This window comes from Symsagittifera roscoffensis, chromosome 6, assembly GCF_963678635.1.
Source record: "Symsagittifera roscoffensis chromosome 6, txSymRosc1.1, whole genome shotgun sequence".
In the NCBI taxonomy this organism is placed as follows: Eukaryota; Metazoa; Xenacoelomorpha; order Acoela; family Convolutidae; genus Symsagittifera; species Symsagittifera roscoffensis.
The window spans coordinates 40,825,355-40,833,776 of NC_087067.1; the positions used below are offsets into that span (position 1 = coordinate 40,825,355).

At 35.7% G+C, this 8,422-nt stretch overlaps 1 protein-coding gene across 2 annotated transcripts in view; it reads left to right on the forward strand.

Moving 5' to 3' along the window:
* Positions 1 to 8,422, forward strand: part of LOC134848160 (kinesin-like protein KIF11-B) — a 286,740-nt gene that overhangs the window by 115,725 nt on the left and 162,593 nt on the right. The gene's annotated exons all lie outside the window — the stretch shown is intronic.

Below are 8,422 nucleotides of genomic sequence, written 5' to 3' on the forward strand. Positions count from 1 at the left end.
AGAGTCAAGTGAAGTATTTTTATCCGGACAAACGAAGGGTTTAATACTTTCGAAATGCAGACTCGAAAGGAAGTTAAATATTTCGTCAGCTGAAGTGTGCGAAGAACAACAGCACTGAATGATTCTCTCAGACACTGCTTTAACCAATCTCCCAGGCCTTATCTCGTTTTTAGTGAAAATCATTGCAGTTGGAATGAATGTGAGCACTTCTGGACTTAGGATGCCCGGCTTGCAAGGCAGTTATAAGATCGCAGACGCAGACGACGGCTTCCAGAAATGGATTTTGGTACTTTCGCCATCTAAGATGAGCCAATTTTGAATTGACGGAACAAACTTGTATAGACGATACTGACATAATGAAACGTGAACTTTAGTGTTGAATCTAAGAGCAAGCTCTTTCATCAAAAACTCATAACCGTAGCGAGTTTTGCTACAAAAATGGACCAAATTATTTTGAAATGAACAGAGCCATGCGGACAAGGCTTAAAAGATAGCTCCCCCTACCAGGTATGAAATTGGAATCTGTTTTGCAAATAGTTGTGTCGATGTAAATATTATCAAAATTATGAACAGCAGTTTCTTGTAAATTGTCGAAAAGATGATTGATTCGCTTCGTATGACCAAGTTGCCATCTGAAATCGTCAGTAAAAAGGACAGATTTTTCTTCGGAAACTAGCAAGATCATTACTGAACCTGGGCAGTGACTTGCAGGAAAAAAGTGACAGTTAGTGTATGAGTCTCGTCCCCTTCCAATGAAACATTCAATGTTGTCTCATTATCTGAATTCAGAGGTATTATATATGGAGTTAAATGAACATAAAGCGGCAATGCACTCAACAAAGCAGCCGAAACTCTATTACAAAAAAGTTTCAATATATAGTGTTTTAACCTTTCAAAGAGCTCAGGCTCAATAGGGCCCATCAAGTGATCTGTATGGCAGTGCGAAAGAAAACAAAATCGTAGATTTGAGGTTCTCACCATTGAAGCGGTCAATTGAAACCCCAGGAAATTCAGATATTGGATCGGTAAATTCTGACATAATTATAGAAGGGAAAAGGAGGTATGAACAGTGAGTTAATAAAATGAGGAGAGACGATACATTTCTATAGTTTTTAAGAAAGCAGAAGACCACCACATTTGGATTGTCATGAGCCCGTTTTGAGTGTAAGCATCTATCCTTGGTTAATTTATACAATCAAAATTTTTATCATTTGGGCGGATATTTAAGATTACACGAGTGGATCCAAAAAACAATTACAATTAGCTTCAGAAGAGCCATTTTTCTCAAATCAAAAAATATATTTGGGAACTTCAATTCCACTAACTACAAAAACTAAACAATTTAATTGATATGCGCACCCATCTAGAAGATTTCACATCAGGAAGCACAGTCGGAAGCACAATCTTGGAAGGCAGTTTTGGCACAAAGGACTAACTAACTAAAGTTTTATAATAGAATTTTTTACTGATAAGTGGGCTGATATGACTATGTGACCGGCAAATGATGATGAGGCGCCCGATACTGTGAGGCATACTGTGAGGCATAATGTGAAGTATTTTGTGAGGCATAATGTGAGGCATACTGTTGTTGACTGAAAGATAGAGTGATAAAGTGACTCTGGCTGATAAAGTTGGTACGAGCACTGTTGAGTGACGACTAAAGAAAACAGTTTTCTAATAAACTAGTCATAAAATATTTTAATATTATATTTTGAGATTTGAGATTTTGAACCTTTACTAATAAATAGGGCATTTTGTAGCATTGATACTGGACGCGCGCTGTTGAGTGACGGCTAAAAAAACAGTTTTCTAATTAACTAGTCATGAAACATTTTTGTAATAATTTTTTAGATTTGAGATTTTGAACCTTTATATGGACGTTGATTGGCTGTAACTGACTCTGAATGACTTTGATAAAGCTGAAAAGTGACTCCGATACGGCTGTCTGATAAAATAACTCTCATTGACTGACTGACTGGAGTGACTAAAGTGACTCTGGCTGACTGAATGATAGAAAAATAGAAGTGATAAAGTGATAGAAGTGATAAACTGACTCTGGCTGAGTGACTCTGATAAAGCTGGTACGAGCGCTGTTGAGTGACGGCTAAAAATAGTTTTTTAATAAACTAGTCAATTAAAGTTTTTGTATTATATTTTGAGATTTGAGATTTTGAACTTTTACTGATAAGTGAGGAAATTCTGTCTGAACGGCATAATGTAGCACACTGTCTGTACACACTGTAGCATACTACACGGCTAAAAAAAACAGTATTCTCATAAACTAGTCAAAAACCATTTTAGTAATATGTTTTGAGATTCTGAACCTTTACAATGAGGGTCCGACCCCACGCTGGGATGATCCAGCGGTTCTGGCGCGTCCTCGGCCCCGGGCCCGGCCTGGAAGCTTTGCAGTCGCGGTGACTGACGGCGCTGCTCGTCCGCGACTGCGCGCCCGCCCGCTTGCCCAATTATAGGGCATGTCGTCATCACTGGATGAGTTGTCTTCGATTCGCCCATCCCAGACCACAGCATGCCCGCGACCGCGACCCCGCACGTAGGAGAACGCAAGCGCTCTCCTCCTTGTCACTGCCCGAGAGCAGTTCAAAGTCGGAGACACTCCTCAGTTGCTCCGGTTCCGACTCCGAGTCGGAGTCACGGTAGGGCACCACTGTCTCGACTTCGATCGGGTCTCCTACCTCCTCATCGTCATCCTGGTCATTTGGTTCCTCGTCCGTGTCAGAGGAACTAAGCAAAGGTAAAACATGATCGATATGGAGGAAGGGTTGGATGTCTTTTTTGTTGCTTACATTGGGAAGGTTCAATTTAGTGGTCAAAGGTAGAAAGAAGAGGTTGTTCACATGGCACCAGGGTTAGTTAGTTTAACAAGGTCAAAAGCAATAGTTACATGTGCCTGAACGAGTGGAAAGGCGGCAAGTCCCCCCGACAGAAGGGGCACTTTGGTTCTGGATCATCCTGTATTTTGATCCATCATCTCAAACACAACATCCCGCAGGAGACTTGAGTCGCAAAAAAAAAACGCAATTTAGCTAATTTTGGTCGCACAAAGTGGCAATATAGCTAATTTGGGTCTCGCAAAGTCGCAACATAGCTAATTTGGTCGTGCAAATCGCGCAAATATTGCGGTCGCACAAACTCGCAACATACCCATTTCAGTCACAATTGTCGCAGCATACCCTTTTTGGGTCGCGCAAAGTCGCAACAAACCCATATTAGGTCGCAATTGTTGCAACATACCCGATTTGGGTAGCAATGGTCGCAACATACCCATTTTGAGTCGCAATGGTCGCAACATAAATCCCCGAACTCGACCCGGGTTCTCACTGATTTTCTACGAATGCATACAGACCTATAATATAGATCAGATTCATTACAAAATAATCTTTCTCAAGGATACACTAATTATACTGTATCGGATTCCACAAACTAAAATTGCACATAAGCAACGATCTCACCTTAGTGAGATCTGCAACTTTGCAAGCCAGCTATACAAGTTTTTTGAAGGCATATGCTTAAAAACACAAAAATATGTCTCAGAGTCTCATAAATGTTCATGCCTCCATTTACTTTCTGCGTGTTATCTTCGCCGTTTGGTTTGTTTACTGCAAGCACAATCAGTTTGTTTATTTATTTATTTTTTTTGCTTTAGCAGAAACAGTGAATCATGGTGGACCCTACCTTTCCTTGGGTGTTGGATTTTTGAACGAGAGTTGAAAGTTTTGTACGACTCGTCTGCCGCGACTTTAGTTTAGCACCAATTATTGTGGCATAAGTAATTTGTCGAGACATCTACTTCGTATGGTCGTTGAGTATACACTTCTCCTTTAATGTGTTCCATCCATAAGAATACTTTTTACATTTAAGCTCGAATATCCCAATCTTGATGGTTAGAGGAAAGAACAGCGCAGCTTTCAGCAATGTTTCTTGATACCCTCGTTTTTGAAAACCGTTGTAATGTGAGTCTCGCCTTATTTTTTTCTATTTGTCCACTTGTTTCGATTTTTGAAGAAAGTGACGAATATATGTTCTTGGGGTAGTTTTTTATTCAGACCATCTTCAAAAGAATTTTTCCTCTTGAGGGCTCAGTTCCTTGATCTGCGTGACAAACCTCCGAGCTCGCACACCACTATATTAACTTGACTAGGAGTCTGAAGAAACTGCTCGTTTTAAATTTAATGCTGAAATTGTAACGTGCGTTACAAATTAACCCGCACAAAAAAATCTTATTTGTTCCTTTTACGACTCAAATTTTAACATTTAATGCTTGATATTGTCCGACAAAAAAACCATAATATGCCTATATTCATTAACCAAAAAATATTCGAGACCAGTTAATGGGCAGTCGGGAATTCAGGGCTTTGACCTGATTTAAGTAGTCTTACTCAATAAACTTGAGTTTTTTAATCAGTTTTTTTTTTGATTCCACTTCCCCTTTTTTATAAACAGATAAAACCGATGAATCACTTCTCATTACATTACGAGCTCAAACTGTGCTCTGGATAATCGCACAATTTGGTGTCTGTATGATCCTAGATTCCAGAGGCATGAATTTAAACATATTAAAAAATTGTCAGAACAAACATAGAGAATGAAATAACAAAAGAAGAACAAAGGGAACGTCCTTGTTGTGAAATCTGCTTACAATTCACCGAATGCACAGTTTGGCCTCGTAATGAAAGATGTGCGTTTAATGAGCGTGTGCCAATGCGTTGTGTTTGCGTGTGCTTAGGTGGTTGTGTGTATGGGTGTTTGAGTTGTGTTTGCTTGCGTGTATGTGTGTGTGTCTGTGTGTGTGCGTGCTAGGCTGTAGCTTGAATTTTAATTAAATTAGTTGAAGAACCTAAAACAAAATTTGCTCTTTGACAGCAGCTTTCAAAGATTTTGATTTCACACAAACTATTTTGATCTATGCTGAACAAATTTCAAAAATAATTCTCCAAATTTTGAAAAAATTCAACCGTTTAAAAAACGGGATCAAATGAATATCTGATGTACTTTCATATCGATTCTTGGTTTTCAATACCATTTTTGTTGTTCCATTTTAATGGTTAAGTACTGAATTCTGCAAAAAAAGACTGAATTTTGAAATAAAAAGGACTGAATTCTGCAAAAAAGTTTTATTTAGCCTTGAGTGTTCTGGCTGCCAATTAAGGTCTACGGAATATGGTTTGGTTCCGAACCAAAAATGAAAAATTGAAAATGTTTTTGAGATTTATCTTTGGAAATCTTTCCCTACACACTTTGTAAAATACAAAATGTTATTAACCTTAAATTGCACAGAGTATTAAATAGAGCAAAAAGAATGCCTCAACTCTATTTGGAATGATTTCTAAGAGGAATTATTATCCGCTAAAGTTTTTATAGCAACTTGCTTTTTTAACCCCTATAACTTAAAAAATATCATAACATGTAGAATCCAATTTTCCAGTTGAGCTTAGGACAACAAAGTTTTTGAGAAAATTATTCAGTAAAACATCAAAGTTGTCTGGAAAAAGAAAAAATATTAGAGGACAAATATTTCGTCATTTTGCTCAAAACTCGAATCATTAATTACGTCTGTGTTCATTATATCTTTGCAAATTCTTGAGAAATTCAACTACACCTTAGTGATAGAATTTTTATAGACTAGTCAAATACTAGCGATTTGGCTCCATACAAAGAACCGCCGTTAAATCCGTGATCATTATATCCCTTGCACTTTGCTTGGTTTATTTGGGATTCTAAAATTTGCTTCTAAATTGAACCATGACTTGTTATTTTGATCAAAAAACAGGAAAAAACTATAAAATATGATTCGAAATTTTAAAGTCAACTTTCTTGGATCTTTGAAGTGTTTGTTTTTAGACAGATTAGAGCAAAATTTTATAATCAAAGTCAAATTTCATATGCAGTCAAGAATAGTTTACTGGAATTTCAAAAATAGATTACTGGAATTTGCAAATAACAATGGTATGTGCATCCAGAGTTACTTTTTTTCATGCAAGTATTTTTGGTTAACTTTTGTTCAAATGATGACATGGTCAAATTATTTAAGTTCAATTTTAAATTATCCGTGTATTGGCAGCTGCCGGCTTATTTGATTTTTATATTTTTTATGGTCTAGCATAAAAGCTTAGACAAATGTAGCTGCGGATAGATTTTACAATAAATTATAACATTGTTTTAGATAAAGCGCTTTGTTGTATAAAACAAATTTGCAACATGGTTGTGTATGAATGTTATACAAAACGCCAGGAAATGAGGGTAATTTCAGTAGCCAAAATCAAATCATTTTGTTATACAAATGTTAATCAATTCAGCATTTAGATGATGCTTCCAAATATTTTTTCAACGAAAAAATTTTGATGTAACCGTGAAAAAAGTACCTAAAAAATTTCAAAAGCGAAACCTGAATTTTCAGGATGGTCAAAACTTTCATAACTTGAAAAAGACTGCTAACATAAGTGCGAGGCCTTGATTGTTTTGCCAAACCTTTGACATCTGCTTAGTGGTCGGTTTTATAAGCTTGACGATTTTTTCAAATAAAAACTGAAAAAATCTTTATTACACGCTATTTTTTACCATAAAGATAAATTTAGTGCAAAATACCAAAACAATTAGAGCTAAATTTAATGATATATATACAATGAGGCGTTAAAAGCATGAAGTATATCGCGGGTTACTTATTCCAAATTGACCAAATTGGCGATTCTAAAACCCTCATAGCTTTGCGATAATTGGTCAGGATGGATTTTGCAAATAATTCAAGACCTTTGCAAATGATCCAAGACACAAGCTTTCAAAAAGAGAAAATTAAACGAGCCAATTGGAAAAACGCATTTTATTTACTTGTGATGAAAAAGATAAAAAGGCTTTTAAATGAACCTTTTTAAAAAAAAAAGAGTTGGGGAAAGTATCACTGTTACCTGGGCGTAAAAAAAAATTATTTTGTTTTGCTTTGTCAACAAGAAAGATAAAAGCTTATTTTGTAGCTGTTTTCACACATGGAAACTCTGTACATCAATTTACAACTGAAAAAAATCATCAAAATTAACTTCTGAGCAAAATGATAGCGTAACATATTTTGTTAGTGCTTTTCATTCCCGGATCGAGATTTTGCCAATTTTTTTTCTTGAGCGTTCAAATTCCTGAAATAAAATCTTTTCTCCATCCCCGGCGTTACGCATCAATAGATTGAATCATCATAGACAGAAAAAACTTCTCGGTTGCTAAGGGGACAGATAAAAAACAAGAGAGTTGCATTTAATTATTTATGCGCATGCTCCATGTAATAAGATGGCGACATTATGTAGCAATAAATAGTCGTTTTCCAACGTTAAATTTAGTTGGACACAAAATTTTCCTCGCTTGTTTTTAGAATAGTTAACAAAACCTGGCGAATTCAGTTTGTGCTCTGACCAGATAAAATAGTCATATTTCTTTGTGTCTTATGTCAACATACCAATTGGCCATTAAAAAAGTAAGTGATGAGTTTTCCATTTAAAATACAAATTAGCTGCTGTGACACTTAAATAAAGCTTGTTTTGCTAAAAAGCTCAGCGCATTTGTTAGTTTCTTTACGAAATTTCCTTTTGTAACCTATTTGTTAAATTTTAGACTACAAATAACAGCTTGTTACGTTTGCGTTCCAGAGAAATGAAACCTACAAAGTCGATTAACTACTCTTATACTTGCGTGCTTTGATTATTCAAGCGTATTATGATTAACATTAAAGGATGCCTTCTACTAAGCTTACGCAGCCTAGTACCACCAAAATCCCTTCATACTGATTTTGCAATTGTGGTCATTTAATAGGAAGCTTTAATGGGAAAAAGCCTCAACACATAGGTGAAACTCATATTTGTGAAACACAAAGAATCTCAGAGGAAGTGTAGAAGATTGGTTTCAAAGCGAAACTTTTTTTATCCACAATTCGATTCCACAAAACTCAAAAAAGATGTCACAGTTTCAAACTAAATTTCAATAAACTTTATAATAACACAATCAGAGATTGATCTGTCAGTGTAACTTTACTGCAACTTTCACATTAATTTTACGCAGCTATTATAGGGTGTTGTTTTTAATTGTTTTTTAACTTAATTCAATAGCTTTTACTTTGCTCAAAATCTACAAAAAAACAGGAGTTTCTTCTATTATTTTAGATTTTTCTATTTTTCTTATTCTTTATATTCAATTTTTGTGATCATGCACAACGACAGACTGCGTTTCTTCAACAAGGATATTTTTTAAGGAACAAGTATGCTCTGAAAAATTTCAAGTTTTGAACTGAGATTCATAAGACCTGAAAAAGTCAGGTTTCAAATCAATTTATCTACACTGTAAAAATTTTTGAAAATAGTATCAGTTTTAGCGTTTCGACGGAGGTTGAAGGAGTTTTTAAAATTATGACTGCGGTAAAACTAAT